Source organism: Rhipicephalus microplus, chromosome 5, assembly GCF_043290135.1.
Source record: "Rhipicephalus microplus isolate Deutch F79 chromosome 5, USDA_Rmic, whole genome shotgun sequence".
NCBI classification, from domain to species: Eukaryota; Metazoa; Arthropoda; class Arachnida; order Ixodida; family Ixodidae; genus Rhipicephalus; species Rhipicephalus microplus.
Window position 1 is genome coordinate 82,875,811 of NC_134704.1, and position 18,175 is coordinate 82,893,985.

Genomic DNA, 18,175 nt, shown 5'->3' on the forward strand with positions numbered 1-18,175 from the left:
ACCAGTGATCCGGCAAGCACGAGCGGCGTTCTTGAAGTGATCGCGTTGTGTGTGCAATGGAACATGCCACACAGTGTCTCTGCGAATTTTGTTTACGTACTTCGGGCGCCGCTGCGACATGTAGTCACTCGACACAATGGTCATTTAATAGGTTCTAGTTAACAAGTTAACACTGGTGCCTCACCTGGAAAGAAGTCTGCTTGGCCGTTCGTGTTTTCTTCATGGGTGGAACTTCGTACCTTGCTCCTACAGTAAACGACTGGCGCTTGGATTGTTTGGACCTCAGTACGTCATCATCATCATCATCAGCCTGACTACGTCCACTGCAGGACAAAGGCCTCTCCCATGTTCCGCCAGTTAACCCGGTCCTGTGCTTGCTGCTGCCAATTTATACCCGCAAACTTCTTAATCTCATCTGCCCACCTAACCTTCTGTCTCCCCCTAACCCGCTTCCCTTCTCTGGGAATCCAGTCAGTTACCCTTAATGACCAGCGGTTATCCTGTCTACGCGCTACATGCCCTGCCCATGTCCATTTCTTCTTCTTGATTTCAGCTATGATATCCTTAACCCCCGTTTGTTCCCTAATCCACTCTGCTCTCTTCTTGTCTCTTAAGGTTACACCTACCATTTTTCTTTCCATTGCTCGCTGCGTCGTCCTCAATTTAAGCTGAACCCTCTTTGTAAGTCTCCAGGTTTCTGCTCCGTAGCTAAGTACCGGCAAGATACAGCTGTTATATACCTTCCTCTTGAGGGATAGTGGCAAACTACCTGTCATAATTTGAGAGTGCTTGCCGAATGTGCTCCACCCCATTCTTATTCTTCTAGTTACTTCAATCTCGTGGTTCGGCTCTGCGGTTATTACCTGCCCTAAGTAGACATAGTCTTTCACAACTTCAAGTGCACTATTACCTATCTCGAAGCGCTGCTCCTTGCCGAGGTTGTTGTACATTACTTTCGTTTTCTGCAGATTAATTTTAAGACCCACCTTTCTGCTCTCCTTGTCTAACTCCGTAATCATGAGTTGCAATTCGTCCCCCGAGTTACTCAGCAATGCAATGTCATCGGCGAAGCGCAGGTTACTAAGGTATTCTCCATTGACTCTTATCCCTAACTGTTCCCATTCTAGGCTTCTGAAAACCTCCTGTAAGCACGCGGTAAATAGCATTGGGGAAATTGTGTCCCCCTGCCTTACACCCTTCTTGATTGGTATTCTGTTGCTTTCTTTATGAAGCACTGTGGTAGCAGTTGATCCCCTGTAGATTTCTTCCAGAATGTTTATATATACTTCATCTACGCCCTGATTCCGCAGTGTTTGCATGACGGCTGATATTTCTACTGAATCAAACGCCTTCTCGTAATCTATGAAGGCTATGTATAGGGGTTGGTTATACTCTGAGCATTTCTCTATTACCTGATTGATAGTATGAATGTGGTCAATTGTTGAGTAGCCTGTTCGAAATCCTGCTTGTTCCTTTGGTTGATTGAATTCTAATGTTTTCTTTACTCTGTTAGCAATTACCTTTGTAAATAGCTTATATACTACAGAGAGCAAGCTGATCGGCCTGTAATTCTTCAAGTCCTTGTCATCTCCTTTCTTATGTATTAAGATGATGTTAGCGTTCTTCCAAGACTCTGGTACTCTTCCCGTCAGGAGACACCTCGTAAACAGGGTGGCTAGTTTTTCTAACACAATCTGTCCTCCATCTTTCAGCAGATCTGATGTTACCTGATCCTCCCCAGCAGCCTTGCCCCTTTGCATGCTCTCCAAAGCTTTTCTGACTTCTTCTATCATTACTGGTGGGGTGTGATCTGGGTTACTGCTAGTTCTTATAGTATTAAGGTCGTGGTTGTCTCGGCTACTGTACAGATCTCTGTAAAACTCCTCCGCTATTTTAACTATCCTATCCATATTGGTAGTTATTTTGCCTTCTTTGTCCATTAGTGCATACATCCGTCTTTTGCCTATCCCAAGTTTCCTCTTCAATGCTTTGACACTTCCTCCGTTTTCCAGAGCGTGTTCAATTCTCTCCATGTTATACCTTCTTACATCGCATACTTTACGTCTATTAATCAACTTCGAAAGCTCTGCCAGTTCTATTTTGTCTGTTGTACTTGACACTTTCATGATTTGACGCTTCTTAATTAGGTTCTTCGTTTCCTGGGAAAGCTTGCCAGTGTCCTGTCTAACTACCCTGCCTCCAACTTCCACTGCACACTCCGTAATGATACTCGTCAGATAATCATTCATTGTATCTACGCTAAGGTTGGTTTCCTCACTAAGAGCCGAGTACCTGTTCTGCAGCGACACTCTGAATTCCTGCACTTTTCCTCTCAGTGCTAGCTGATTTATTGGCTTCTTGCGTATCAGTTTCTGCCGTTCCTTCTTCAAGTCTAGGCGAATTCGAGACCGTACCATTCTATGGTCACTGCATCGTACCTTGCCAATCACTTCCACATCTTGCACGATTCCAGGGTGTGCACTCATTATAAAGTCTATTTCGTTTTTATTTTCGCCATTAGGGCTCCTCCATGTCCACTTGCGGTTTTCTCGTTTTCGGTAGAAGGTATTTAAAATCCGTAAATTATTGCGTTCTGCAAATTCTACTAGTAGCTCTCCTCTGGCGTTTCTAGTACCGATGCCATAATCTCCTACTGCCTGGTCTCCAGCCTGCTTCTTCCCTACCTTTGCATTAAAGTCGCCCATCACTATAGTATACTGTGTTTTTACCTTACTCATTGCCGATTCCACGTCTTCATAGAAGCTTTCAACTGAAACGTCATCATGGCTGGATGTAGGCGCGTAAGCCTGTACTACCTTCATCTTGTATCTTTTATTCAGTTTAATTACGATACCTACCACCCTTTCATTAATGCTATAGTATTCCTCTATGTTGCCAGCTATGTTTCTGTGAATTAGGAACCCCACTCCCAGTTCTCTTCTGTCTGCCAAGCCCCTGTAACAAAGGACGTGCCCATTCTGTAGCACCGTATAGGCCTCATCTGTCCTCCTAACCTCACTGAGCCCTATTATATCCCATTTAACACCCTCTAGCTCCTCGAATAGTACAGCTAGACTTCCCTCACTAGATAAGGTTCTAGCATTAAACGTTGCCAAGTTCAGGTTCCAATGGCGGCCTGTCCGGATCCAGAGATTCTTAGCACCCTCTGCTGCGTTGCAGATCTGACCGCCGCCGTGGTCAGTTGCTTCGCAGCTGCTGGGGACTGAGGGCCGTGAGTTATTGGACGTAAGCATGTGGGAGGTAGTGGCCAAATACTGCACCAGGGTGGCCAATCCTTCTCTGGTGAGGGAGTGCGTTTTCGGCGGTGTTTGCCGGTGAGGCCGCACCCCAGGCCTCTTAATGCAGTTCCATCAACACGCGGATTTTTTTTTTTTTTTTAATCCGGTTGGGAACTGCGCGGTACCGGGATTTGAACCACGGACCTCTTGCATGCGAGGCGGATGCTCTAACCACTACGCCATCGCCGCAATCCCTAATCAATGTAGAGTTAACTGATACACCCCTATAGGCAACTTGAGAAGAACGCCATTGTTCTGTGTGCATGAACTGCTGTTTGTTTGTACAAGTGGACACATATAGGTAGATGTCTTTATGAAATGTTGAAGTACTACCAATACTTCAAATTGATTTTTAAGGGAATTTTAATACACCAATATGTTTTGTCCATGTTTGTGGATGCAGGGATACAAAGGATGCAAGTATTCCTTGCGTAATGCCCAAGAATATTACATAGGAAGGTTTTCCAATTAAAAGTGCTTTGAAGCATTAGTGGCACTATATCAAGAAGCAAAATGTGCAGAGTTAAACTTTTCACACAAAGCAAGCAGGGACATCGTAAGATTCATGGCACCACTATGCAGGGAACTAGAAAGCAGAGTAAATGGGTAGGAATCGGAAGTGTAGCCAGACATTTTTTGTGGGGGCGGTCAATCATACCATATGTATGTTTGTGCATGCATTTGTATGTGTGCTTGTATATATCCGCAAACAAAATGAAAAATTTTTGGGGGGGCTTTGAATTTCCCTTATCCATGCCCCTGCTAGAAATTAAAATGCAGCTGTATGACAAGGCCATCTCTCGCTTCGCACTTTTCTTTCAAAGTGTGACTCTGGCCCCTCAGTCATTGCCTTAGATGACCATTTATAAGTGCAATTTGACGGCCTTGCAAGCTTCCACACGTAATTTTCTGTAATTACGGTAATGACACGCTCACCTGAAGTGTATCTGACCAGGGGGTGGAGAGGTGATTCTTAAATGAAAAGAAGATAAAAAAGTGAGCCCCGTAACTGTCTCTCAGGGGGAGGACACCTCAACAGTAGCTCACGAGGAATGAGGGTAAGGAGGGATTAAAAAGGATAGAAATTAAAGGTATAGAGATAGAGAGAGGAGCAGAAGGAGAGAGAGGCGTAGAGACAGCCACATACGGAAGTAAGGAGAAGATAGGAAAGATGGACACGGTCGCAGAAGTCTCAGGACGGGGCACAACTCAGCGAGAGCTCTTGTTGGCGTCAGGAGATGGCGTAGGGCGAGCCAGTCGGCCAGAGCTGCGCTGTCGTCGGAGATTGCGGGGGCACAACCGGTCGGCATGAAATCCAGCGAGCGAGTGTGGCTGACCAGCACACACACTTTACGTTTGGACTGCAATGTGTTAGGTGAGCACCGACTATCATCGCACTTGGTTTCTTGCTCTTCATTCTTCCACAATACTGGTGATCATTTGGCAAAAGTATGAGTGTGGCATTCGAAAGATGACAGTGTCTAGATGCTGTTTAATCATGTTCTTACAGGTGCATTAAAATGAGGATGACACACCTCGAGATGCTGTTAGGGTGTTTGATCTTCACATAATAATTTAAGTGCTTTCAGGTGCCAAAACCACAATATGATTATAAGTCACATGGCAGCAGAGGGCTACGAAAATTTCACCCACCAGGGGTGCTTTAATGTGCACCGAAATACAAATACACAGCCCCCTAGAATTTAGCCTCCATCAAAGAGAGAAAGAAATGGAGAGTAAAGGTAGGGAGGTTAACCAAGCTTGGGCCTCCATCAAAATGCTACACCCTTGTATGAGATCGGACTCATTACTTTTCGGCCAGCTCCCGATCACCGCAACAACTGTACCACTGTGGCAGCTGCTTGACCATAACAGCATATAGATAAAATACGTACGTAGCTCAGTACGTAGCTCAGTACGTAGCTTCCTTATATTGCCGCTATGTGCCGCATGAATTGCTGGAGTCGCGAATAGCCACTGAAGCCTTGGAAGAAGAGCCACACCCGCAATGAACAACTATATTCAAAATAAATGTTTTTCTCTCTCTTGCCTCACATAGCCTTCGCTCCTTCCGCGTCGGATCAATGAACATCACGAAGGCTTGTTCCGTAGGAGAAATAAAACTTTTCCGCTTGATATGTTAATGGAGCATATTCTACTTTCAAGGGACGCGTCATGAAGAAACGAGGTCACCAGCAAAGGTAACAAAAATAGCTATTCTGAAACAAGAGTAGCTTCTAAAAAGTTATTTACTTTAACAGAACATTGCTAGGGATGACGTACATTATCGCACTGAAGAGACCAAGGTGATGCTTTTGTAGTGTTGCCCAACTTAGGACAGAAAACAGAATGGAAAACCAGCACAATCCTATTGGTACGGCAAGTTTAACTGCAGCCATCACCAACATAAAATCGGTAATAATTATTATACATCATGGCTGATGTTTTCCGGGGCCTCGCCTAGCCATTGTTAGTGTCTGTTTCAGTTTGGTCATTTCGACACAGGGACGGCATTGAGCTCTCCCATAGTAGGGTACCAACCACTCTAAATCGTTTACCACTTCTTTTAAACACATAGGTCTCCGTAGCATGTTTTGAGCCATTCGCTTGTTGTTAGGAAACATGCACGCAAGGTCAGCGAACGTGCACTGCACGTACTGAACACTTTGAGTCCAGTACTCGCAGTAGTTGAGTAAATAATGGCTCACCAGCCACTGTCTTTCAGGGAAGAGGTCCGAAAGGCAGCTAATCTTCAATCGAATGCTCGGGGTGTGAAATTCCACATTGCTGATTTCCGTCGGTTTGTGTACACCGTTAAGTTCCCCATCGTTGACGTCAGTCAGCCAAATTTGCTGAACGAAATCGGAGTTTCTGGTAATGCGCCATTCATGTCGTCTGCAACTGCGGACAATAGCAATGTTCTGATGTTTATTCGTCGCAACCTTACCTACATTCATCAACCGGTGTTACCGAACGACGACATATATATATATATATATATATACATATATATATATATATATATATATATATATATATATATATATATATATATATATATATATATATACATATAGCAGTGAAGAAGAGACTTACCATGCCCCGCCGTGGTGGTCTAGTGGCTAAGGTACTCGGCTGCTGACCCGCAGGTCGCGGGTTCGATTCCCGGCTGCGGCGGCTGCATTTCCGATGGAGGCGGAAATGTTGTAGGCCCATGTGCTCAGATTTGGGCGCACGTTAAAGAACCCCAGGTGGTCGAAATTTCCGGAGCCCTCCACTACGGCGTCTCTCATAATCATATAGTGGTTTTGGGACGTTAAACCCCACAAATCAAGAGACTTACCGTCATGGTTGTGGTTGTGGGTGCCTACTTCTCTCCATCAAGCCGTTTCAACCATACAAGACTACTAGGTATCCTGTCAGCAATTCCTCACCCACGCATTATAATCGGCGACTTGAATGCTCATCATACAATCTGGGGAAGTTTGAAGACTAATGCTAAAGGAAGAAAGTTGGTGTCCTTCGCCTCTGATAACCAACTCTTCTTGCTAAATGATGGCAGTACAACGTTTCCGCGTGATTCAAAGTATAGCAGCTGCCTTGTCCTCGCCATTGTCTCGCGAAGCCTCGTCAGGCATGCTGAGTGGTTTCCAGGCATATAAACGCATAGAAGTGACCACATTCCCACTTACGTCAAAACTCAAGGATTGTCCCATGCTAATTTTCGCGGTAGTGTTCATAGGAGCTGGTTGAAATATCAGTCTCGCATGGAAGAGCAATGTCAAGCAAACAAATCCATTGATATAGAAAAGGTAATCAAAAGTACAATACACAACAACACGTGTACTTTCGCATGCTCTCCCAAAGTAATAGAATTTGACATCGAGTTAGAACGACTTTGAGCAATCCGATGGCGTGCTGAGCGAAGATACCGACGCACGGAGGCAATGGAAACACTTACGGATCACTCGACGTATGCATAAGATTTATCGCGGGATAGATAAACTCGAGTCACAACGTTAAACTGCTTTTTGTTAATCGCTTGACCCTCGAAAACCTTTGTCACAATTGTGGAAGACGGTATGAGGTCTCCGAACAAAACCCACTCAGTGGTCATTATTCAGGGCTCTCGCACTTTCTGAACAGAGACGCGACATCGATGTGGCAGAAGACTTCTGTGCCAGATTTTCTGGGCCACTCGCACTGCCCAATAGCCAATTGTACTTGACCAACTATCCACAAACACTGGATTCCCGCATAGATATGCCTTTTTCCATCGTTGAACTCAGAGCAGCACTAGCTTTGTGTGGGCGCACGTCGGCACCACGGCTCGATAAGATTTTTTATAGGGCGCTGTGGCATCTGGGTGAACGTGCGAGAATCCTGCTCCTGGAGTTGTACAACAAATCCTAGCAATATGGGACGCTCCCGGCAAGCTAGAAGACAAGCCGCTTAGTTCCATTTATGAAGCCAGGCAAGTCACCGTTGGAGCTCTCATCTTATCGTCCGATCGCATTAGCCAAATCTGTAGGCAAAGTTATGGAGATGATAATCCTGGGACGCCTGGAGTGGTTCTTGGAGTGTAACAACATCTACCCAGTTGCCATGGCAGGATTTCGGCGTGGTCGAGCATCGATACACAACGTAGTCGACTTGGTCGCCTACGTCCAACACGAGAAAGGCCGTAAGCGTCTCTGTGAGTCTTTGTTCCTAGACTTCAAAGGGGCGTGTGACAACGTCACGCATGAATCAGTCCTCACCACTCTCGAAAATGTAGGAGTAGGTGGTCGGATGTATCGCTGGATACTTAGTTGTGTGTCAATGTCATCCTTCTTTGTGAGCACTAAAGACGGTCAATCCTGTCCACATTACAACCACCATGGCGTCCCCCAGGGTGGCGCAGTCAGCCCTGTGTTGTTCAATTTTACGCTAATTACTCCCTCTGAGTATCTGCCAAGCACAGTCAGGCTATCAATGTACGGAGATGACATCTGCGTTTCGTCATCGACGGTAACACACCGGCAGTTGCAAGCGAGAATTCAAAAAGCTGCCACCGAAACATTACGTTACCTCCGAAATCGAGGCTTGGAATTTTTCTTCCGGGAAACGCGCCCTCGTAGCTTTTACACGCAACCCTATGAATAAGTACACCATAAGCATCAGTGGTCAAACTGTACCATACGGTCGGTCGCACAAATATTTGGGCGTCAAATTGACAGGAATCTATCATGTAGCGATGACATCCCGTACGTAAGCAAATGGCAGATTCTATGTACAGTGGGAATGGATCGTAGGCGAAGCACTAATGGGGAAGGACGATATGTCACTTTAATATCAGCACAACGTCATGAGGCGGAGGTAAATTATGCAGCACATGACTTCCATGTATTGATTATGAAGTTTGCACAAGTAATTTACCTTCATCATCTATTAGGTCACCAGATGCTAAATTTGGTATATATGGAGCTAGTGAAACGGCCGCGAGCGTGCTATGAGTGTAGCATGTAGTCATGTTTTACACGACACGCATATAATGATATCAGGCTTGGACCTATATTTTACATTCGTCATTCATTCACATTAAGTAATACCAAATTTGCTATATGTGTAACTAGCGTAACTGACGCGAGCACGCTATGAATGTAGCTAGTAGTCATGCTTTACATGACACGCACATCATGATTATCATGATTGTACATGTCATATGCCTTCGTCATTCATTTCCGTCACGTAACTCCAAATTTAGTATATGTGGAGCTAGCGAAACGGCCGCGAGTGCATCATGAAGAGCCCAATAAACTCCGACATAGCGTTGACGGGGGCGCCGTGACGCTATACGCTAGCAAAGTGCGAGCACTCTATCGTCTGACGCAAGGCGCGACCGGTGCGTCCAGCGTCCGTCGGCGCGGCCCGGCGCAACAAGCACGAAATGTGACATGCTGCATTTCGCGCCGATGACGTTACCCAGACAGCACTGTGAGGTGGCGTTGGTCTGCCTCGCTTCGTGACGGAGGGACGTCGAGCAAGCTCAAAAGCGCGTGCGTCAAAGCGTGTCATCACCGCCGTGACGCGACGAAACGAACGCCAGCGTCACGTCTTAGTGTATTGGCACTGTCAGAGCTAACACAAGGAAGATCCAGCACTGACAGCGTTCAGTTTTCGAACTGATTTTTTATTATCCGGCTACACCAGCCGCACTTCCAATGCCAACGTCTTCTTCCTTGACGAGCGACGCATTATGAGGCGCTATAGAGCTCCTCTCCGTAGAGCGAGAGCCGTAGGAGTCATCAGAGGAGTCGCCCAGTGGACATGCTTGGATGTGGGCATTCAGACTGAAGATTGAAACCCCGCGGCCGCGAGAGCGGCGATATACGCGCGTTTCAGTCGATCAGCAGCCACGACGCCTTCACGGCCATTGATGTCCAGTATGAACGTCCTAAGTGTACGATAAAGTACGCGGAATGGGCCATCATAGGCTAGTGTGAGGGGTGACCGTATTTTGTCACGCCGAACGAAGACGTGACTGCAGTCATGCAGATCTGGCTGACGAAGAAAGACTGGGGGTGTCGGTCGGTGGGAATCACAGGAGCAAGGTCCCGAAACTTGATGTGCAGCTCTCGAATGTAAGTGGAGGCATTGTGAGTAGAAGGTGGTGACGATAGCTCGAAGAATTCTCCTGGAAGATGCAGGGAAACGCCATAGACTAGTTTTTCTGATGAGCAGCCGAGATCCACTTTCAATGCTGATCGGATGCCCGGAAGTACGAAGGGGAGGTGGTCCAGCCAACGTTCCTTTGGCTGGTCAGCAGTGAGGGCAGCTTTCAGTTATTGATGAAGTCGTTCGACCATGCTATTGGCGTAAGGATAATAGGCAGCTTTGTGGATGTGTCGAATGCCCAGGATATTGTCAAGTGCGGTGAAAAGGGACGATTGAAATCGACGACTACGATCAGTGGTGATGACAGAAGGGCATCCAAAGCGCGACACTCAGCCGTTTGTGAAAACTTTGGCAACTGTTGGTGCTGTAATGTCAGAAATCGGAAACGTTTCTGGAAACCTAGTGAAGCGATACACACATGTCAACAGGTAACAGGCTCCTTGCGATGACGGAAGAGGGCCGACGATGTCAAGATGGACGTGGAAAATCCTTGCGTCTGGAGGCCGAAAGGGGAATTTTGCCGTGACTGTGTCACGGTGAACTTTAACCCTCTGGCACTCAAGGCAGGTTCGCGCCCAGCGTCGGACACCAGCATTGATACTTGGTCAAAGGAAACAAGATGTGACGAGCTTCTGGGTCGCACGAATACCAGGATGGCTCATGTTGTACATTTGATCAAAAATTGCACGACGAAAACCTGAAGGCACGAAAGACCGAGGGACACTCGCAAACATTTCGCACGTTATTTTTGCCGTAGAAAATGAAAACGGGCACTCAGTGAACGATAGAGACGTGGATGCAGAACGAAGAGTATGCAGCTCGGGATCGTTGCTTTTGGGCAGCTGCTAGCTCTTCGATGTCTAGTGGTGGCTCGGTCGACAAGGCATCGATGCGGGATAAGGCATCAACAGCAGCATTTTCGTGCCCATGTGCGTGTCTCATATCCACAGTAAACTCGGAAATAAAGCATAGTTGACGGACCTCCCATGCAGTTTAATAGCTGTGATTACGATGGAAGGCAAACGTCAGGGGCTTGTGGTCTGTAACGACGTAAAAGTCCCGGCCCTCCAATAAATGACAAAAATGTTTGATGACGAGGTATACCACGAGGAGTTCTCGGGCAACTGTCTGTATTTTGCTTCCGGTGGCTTCAGTTTTTGCGAGAAAAAACCAAAAGGCTACCAACCGGATACATGCTGCTCGAGAGCGGCGCGAACTGCCACGCTTGATGCATCGGTGATGAGACAAATTGGGGCATCAAGGACGGGATGTATGAGCATGGTGGCATCTGCCAGAGCCTTCTTGGCAGTGTCGAAGAGAGACGCAGCGTCTTCGGTCCACTTTAGTGGCGCAGCCGGGTCTTTCTTTTTACCCAATAGGTGAGTCAAGGGATTTAGGAACGAGGCACACTTTGAGTGCGCGTGCGTTTTTTTTTATCTACCCCCTCTTTCTTGCCCCTATTTCCCCTCCCAGAGCTGGGTAGCAAACCAGATGCCGAAATCTGGTTAACCTCCCGGCCTTTCTTTTCTCTCTCTCTCTCTTGGAAGAAAGTGGCGATAGAAGTTTAGTAGACACAGAAATTCTCGGAGTCTCTTTAGTGAAGTCGGGGGTGGAAAGTCTCGAATGGCTTTCACTTTGCTGGCGAGTGGTTAGATACCCTTTGAAGTGACAAGTTGGCTTAGGAACTCCATTGTAGCGATGCTGAAGAGGAACTTATTGGGATTAATTACGAGGACGTAATCATCCAGGTGGTGGAACAGGGTGCGCAGGTGGGCTTATTGCTCAGGGCCGGATAATCTTGCTACAAGGAGGTCATCAAGGTAGGCAAATATGAAATCGAGACATCGCATGGTCTCGTTGATAGTCTGCTGAAAGGTCTGTGCAGAGTTGCGCAATACAAAAGGCATCCTCACACATTTAAACAGACCGAATGGGGTGGTGATGGCTGTCTTCGGAAGTCAGCGGGTTTTACAGGAATCTGATGGTAAGCATTCCCTAAGTCAATTTTAGAGAAGATTGTGCACGCAGCCAAATTAGACGTCAAATTTTGTGTGTGAGGAAGTGGATAGCGGTTTGGTAAGGTGATGGCATTGGGAGCGCTGTAATTCTCACATGGTCGCCAGTCGCCAGAATCTTTCTTCGGCATCATGTGGAGTGGCGACGCCCATTTGTTGGAGGAAGGCCGCACAATGCCAAGTTCAAGAATGTGCTCAAATTCACGGCGGGCGATGGCGAGGCGTTCTCGAGATAGTCGATGGGGTCGTGTAAAAACGGGTGGTCCAGTGGTCACGATGTGGCAAGTGATGGAATGCTTCATCGGTGTGCGGCTTCGTTATCCTGGGAAAGTTGGCGAGTATTTTTGCATACGGCGAAGCAAGTGTGAGAGCTCACAGTCCCATTGGCGAGGAAGTACAGAGTACCCCGTTGATGGAGAGAGAGAGAGAAACGAGAAAAAGAAAGGCAGGGAGGTTACCCAGATGCTAGTATCCGTTATGCTACCCTAAACTGGGGTTGAGGAATAGGGGGTTGAAAGAGAAAAAGAGAGTTAAAAAATAAATTAGAGAATAACACCGACACAGACGCACACACAAAATCAGTCCACTCAGAGGCGTTCCGACAGGCCAGTAGTTCGCAAGAAGCCCAGTAGCGCTTGCACAGCTTTATACACCTTTCCACAGGAAGGAAAAAACACCGCCACGATGGGCTGTGCGCGGGAGTACAAAGACTAAAGACGCAGCGTTGTCAGTGCATTTTGGAGGGGATGCGCCAATTTGTACAGCCCAACGAGGGCTATGGCGGTGCCCAGGGAGGCGTTTATGAAAATGTGAATACTGCGCCATCGTCATGACGATGAGTCTACTTTCTTCTGACAGCGGCTGGTCATCTAACCCGTTTAGTGTATTAAAAAAATGTTGTCTTTCCAGGTTGTGTTCCGGGCAGCCACACAGGATATGTCGAATTGTTTCTTTATCTCCGCAGTGTTCACAGTTGGCGGTGTCGGCCATCCCTATGCGGAACGCGTACGCACGGGTAAACGTGACTCCCAACCATAGTCGGCACAGAGCAAAAGCGTCACCTCGTCGAATTTTCGTTGGAAGCTGTAAGCTTAACGTTGGATCAAGGGATTGTAATCTTGCATGCGTTCCATTCCAAAGAGCCATAGAGCATTATCGAGCAAGCATGCGGAGCCTCCTAGCAGCGTCCGTTTTTAAGAGAGGTATTGACTGGTTGTTGTCTTCTGTATGGGCTGAACGGGCAGCTTGATCAGCTCGTTCGTTACCGATAATTCTACACTGACTTGGCAACCACCGAAATATAACGTGGTGCGCTTTCTCTGTTATATGGTGTAGCATTTCTGCTGTTTCAAATACCAATCGCTCATGTGGACCACGGCATAGAATTGACAGAATCGACTGCAGTGCCGCCTTGCAGTCGCAGAAAATCGTCCACCGTTGCGTGCTTTGGTCGTTAATGAAACGCAGCACAGCGCGAAGCGCCGCAAGCTCTGCTGCCGTTGTTGTGGTTTCATGAGCTGTCCTGAATTTGATGGTTGTGGAGTGTGTTAGAATAACGACCGCCACAGTTGAGCTGTTTGGCAGGACGGAGCCGTCGGTGTAGACGTGGGTGCAGTCTTGGTACTTCTCGTACAGCAGAAACAAGGCAAGCTGATTGAGGGCTGGTATTGAGAAATCTCGTTTTTTTCTGGATGCCTGGTATGGTCAGGTTGCTGACTGGCTGTTTGAGGCCCCATAGAGGAATTGAAGGTCTCGCCGCGGGCGTAAAACCAGTTGGTAGGGAGTCACCATGTGTAGTTATTGTTCGACAAAAAGAAGTATGAGGTCTATCCGCTGGTAGAGAGGCTAGGTGGTGATGGGGAGTCTGGCCCACATGCCTTATGTGTGTCCTGAAAGCTTCAATTTCAATATGGGTCTGCACGAGGTGGTCTTTGGCTAAAGCTATATTCGCCACTGTTGAGGCACCCTGAGACAGACCGAAACATATTCGAAGCGCCTGTGCCTGATCGCTTTGTATCATGCGTCGACTTGTTTTGCTGGCGTCTGATAATGCAGGCAGACTGTATCGTAAAAAGCCAAGGAAAAGCACCCTGTACAATCGTAACATAGCATTAGGCTGCATTCCCCATGTTTTTCCAGCGAGAAACTTAAAAAGATGGCATATGCCTGGCAATCGCTTTTTCAAATATGACACATGAGGGCTCCATAATATCTCTATGTCGACTATGACACCCAGAAATTTGTGAGATTGACGATATGGTGTATTTTGATCGTTAATTGACACTCTGTAATTCGACATGGGTTTGCGCATAAAGGCAAGAAGAGCGCACTTTCCGGAGGAAATTTTCAGGCCAAGATTGCGCAGATACAAAGCAGTTGCAGTAGAAGCTCTCTGTATTTCCGCTCGGCTCGTAACTGCAGGCGAGTTACCGCAGATGTCCAGATGCACATGTTATCAGCGTATGTTGATAGAAAAATATTGTTTGGTAGGTGCGTATGGAGAGCGATTAGTGTTACATTGAATAGCACAGGACTCAGTACACCACCCTGAGGGACGACACGACAACTTAAATGTGCAGATGTGTTCCCGGCCTCCGTACTCACAAAAATGATCGCATTTGGAGATAACTGCGTATCCACTTAAACATTTGGCCACCCACTCTAATCTCTTCTAGTGCGGTAAGGACGGCTTCATGTGTAACGTCATAAGCTCCTTCGACATCAATGAACAGATAGGCGCAAAGACGCTTATGGCCTTTCTCGTGTCCAGCTTACGTGATTAGGTCGATGACACAATCGATCGATGAGCGACCACGTCGAAAGTCAGTCATGGCATTTGGGTAGATCTCATCACATTCCAAGTACCCCTCGAGTCTGCCGAGAATCATTCTGTTCATCACTTTACCCACGCAACTAGCCAATGCGATCGGGCGATAGGAGGGGAGTTCCAATGGTGATTTGCCAGGTTTTATCAGTGGTACTGGACGACTAATTTTCCAACTTAAAGAGACAGTGCCCTATAGCCAACAATCATTATATAGCTGAAGTAGAGCTATTCTCGCGCGCTCATCCAGATGACACAGGGCTCTGTAGGAGATTCCGTCAGGTCCTGGTGCGGAGGTACGTTTGCATGAAGCGAGTACTGCCTTGAGCTCCCGAATGGTGAACGGGAAGTCCATACAGGAATCACGTGTTGGCCGACAACTGCTAGAAAGTGGTGAGCTGATAAGTGCTGTAGTTTGCCCTGATAATCCGGCGCAGAACTCTTCAGCAACGTCAGCATCTGGTCGATTTTGGTAAAGGGCTAAGGCCTTGAATGGTGACTTCTGAATGGGAGATGACCACTAACCTCTTACCGTCCTCCATATCTGCGATAAAGGCTTAGGAGGGTCGAGTGACTCGCAAAAAGTAATCCAGCATTTTAATTCTAGCTTGTCCCACCGACGTTTGATCTTCTTCTGCATACGTCTAGCAGTCCGTAAATCTTCTACGTCCTTCATGCTCCGGTACCTTCTTTCAGCTCGTCGTCGCAAGGCTCGAAGCCGCTCCAGCTCCATGTCGATGTCCATGATTCTTACAGGGCATGGGATCGTACACACAATCTCTTTTACAGTGCTCTTGATGGCCTCTTGTAAATCGGATATGTGTTCTTGACATTGGTCTTCTATACGAGACTGAAATTTTTTCCAGTCCACTCTTTTAACCATGTCGCGCACTTTAGAAGGCGACAATCCTCTGATCTTGACGTATGTTGGATAGTGATCACTCCCATGCGTTTCTATATTCGTAAACAATTCAGTATGTTTCACTAGGCTTCGCGAAACAAAAGCCAAGTCGAGACAGCAACTGTATGTGAAGACACGGAAAAATGTAGGACTTCCATCGTTCAGTGACCAAAGTTTGTTGTCGGAGGCAAAAGACACCAAGTTTCTGCCCTTCATGTTGGTATTCTGACTTCCCCATAATATATGATGAGCGTTAAAATCACCGATGGTAACACGCGGGTCACGAGTTAACACTACGATGTCTCGTAGTCTTTTTTGATCGAACCGGCTTGATGGTGATAGGTATGTGCCAACTACAGTGATGTTGAGCCTCCTCTTTTTCGCTCTTAAGCATACGTATTGGTTTCCGTCATGAGGTGGTACAGGTTGAAGGATGTAAGTGAGGTCTCGGCGAATGAACACCAGCACCTTGCTGCTTTCAGTAACAGTAGACGACATAAAAGGTTCATATCCCGAGAGTCGTATTGCACTCGATAAGTTCGGCTCACAGATGACGATTATGGGAAACATATTGACGTACACAAATCGACGAAAGTCACCAATGCGCGATCTCACTCCCCTGGCATTCCTCTGCAGTATTGCTGCTTTACGATCCTTATTCCTTAAAGACAGTGGTGGGTTAGCCATGGTCTACTCTAGGGCTGCTAGCACTAGACTAAGCGCGTCCAGTACTTGAAAGGCTCTTTTGGCTGAGGGTGTATTCATGCCACTAATGATCTAGCATCACCATCACGTGATGATTTGGCTTCCCGGCCGTTGCAGCATCTTGTGCTTGTTCTTGAGGCGGATTCTGTTGAGGCCCAACAGGTCGGGTAGGCAGCTTCTGTTGAGGCTCAACAGATCGTCTAGGCTTAAAGGGTGGCCATTCGTTTGGTGAGAGAGATCTCCCAGCATCTTTTCTTTCAGCGCAGATGTTTGCCATGCTAGTAGCCTTGCCTGTCGATTTCACTTGAGTTTCTGACTTGTAAGATTTTGCACTGCCCTTCCTGAGGACCTTCGACGATGACGGCGCCTTCGCCTTACTTTTTGCGCAGCTTCTCTGTGAATGGAGTTGTCTCGCACCATTTGCCTCAGAATATAAATCCATTTCTTAATCTGAGGACAGTCCTTGAAGGAAATCACTGTGGGCGCCATGGCAGTTGGGGCATTTCAGCGTAGTTGCACTAAAGTCGTCTTCTGAGTGGTGTTCAGCGCATCGGGGGCACACTGCCGAATTTCTGCAAACGCCCTTTACGTGGCCAATCTTCTGGCACTTGAAACACTGCATGGGCTGCAGAACAAATGGACGAGCCTGGTGACGAAAATGGCCAACATTTACGTAAGAGGGAAGACAGTCACTCTTGAATGTTATTCGCCCACAACGAGAGTTGCCTAGGCGAGCAGCATGCACAATGACGTTGTTTTCACGCACTGGTTTTATCAGTACAGGAAAATCTTCAATGGCGATTTTAGTGTCTATATCATGGATAACTCATGTTACGGTGTTACCATTCGCTGGTATGATGGATCGGACTTTGATGTTTCCTAGCTCTGACACATTCTGTAGCGTGTTCAGTGCACTAGGGTTCATCACGTCGATTGCCAAAATATGCTTTCTCGTGTTTATCCTGATGTCCTTAACCTCGTTAAGCACAATGTTTTCAAGGTACAAGGACAGTGCTTGCCTGTTGAGGATGTGTAGATTGGCAGTAGTGGTCTGCAGCACAAACAGAATGGAGTAAGGCCATCGCTGAGGCACTGTCCTCACAGTGGCTGTACTTGATGCCGATGATGACTTCATGATTCTTCGTTTGGCCTTGCGGTAGAGCACAGGTTTGAAGCCGTCTTCCGAGGAATTGTCATCTGATGCAGAGTACAGCTCTGTGTCCTCGCTCTCATTAGATACATTACCACGCTTTCTTGAAGCACCGGGCGGGCTCTCCGGGGATCGTACATCTATCACCGCGATGTAGGGGGCTGGAGACCCCGCTGTTGCGCTGTGGAACGCAAAAAAATACAGCAAAGACCGCAAGATGTGTTCCACAAGAAAAGCACTCCGTCTTCCTCCGTGTCTTTCGTTGATGGAGAGGTGGGTTTTGAGATTAATGAGGTGTTGAGCATGCATATTCACAGCAAGGTTGAAAAAAAGTGAGGAAGTCAGCTCCAAGAACTGCTTGGGAGACGTCAGCGAGGATGAAATGAACATCCAGCGGAAAGTACGGCGTAGTCCAAGGTCAAGTGTAATAGAGCGTTGGCCATATGTGCGAATGGCGGAATTGTTGATCGCTTGGATTGCGCAGGTCTGTTCTGTGTGACGGCGATCTGCACACGTGGCCAGGATGACGTTTACCTGGGCTCCTGTGTCGACCAGTAAGCGAGCGCCAGTGATCTTATCAGAAACATAGAAAAGGCAGCACGATTTTCGACCAGTACCACTTGC